Source organism: Tupaia chinensis, unplaced genomic scaffold (genome assembly GCF_000334495.1).
Source record: "Tupaia chinensis unplaced genomic scaffold, TupChi_1.0 Scaffold000578_2, whole genome shotgun sequence".
Lineage (NCBI taxonomy): Eukaryota > Metazoa > Chordata > Mammalia > Scandentia > Tupaiidae > Tupaia > Tupaia belangeri.
This window is the reverse complement of record NW_006160094.1, coordinates 1,466,403-1,466,804: the sequence shown is the minus strand read 5'-3', so window position 1 is coordinate 1,466,804 and position 402 is coordinate 1,466,403.

The following is a 402-nucleotide window of genomic DNA, read 5'->3' as shown; positions in this document are numbered from 1 at the left end:
AAGCAGTTTGGTGAAAATCATGGAAATGTCTGATAAGGAATTTAGAGCATTCATAATGTCGAAGCTAACAGAGATGGAAGAGAAGAGAGATAACGAACTGCTAAAGAGAAAGGAGAAAGAAGTTGACAAGTTCCAGGAGATGAGGAAATTCTTGCAAGATCTAAAAGAGGAATTACACACTTTATAAAAGACTCAAACGGAACTGTTAGAGATGAAGTCTATAATACAGGAAGTCAAAAGCAATATTAAAAGCAGACTAGATCATTCAGAAAATAGAATCTCAGATGTAGAAGAGAAAATGGCTGGCCTAGAAAAATCCACCACGAAGACTAAGAAAATGGCCCCAAAATTTGAGAATAATATGCGAGGTACTGGATACCATCAAACGTCCAAATATCCAGA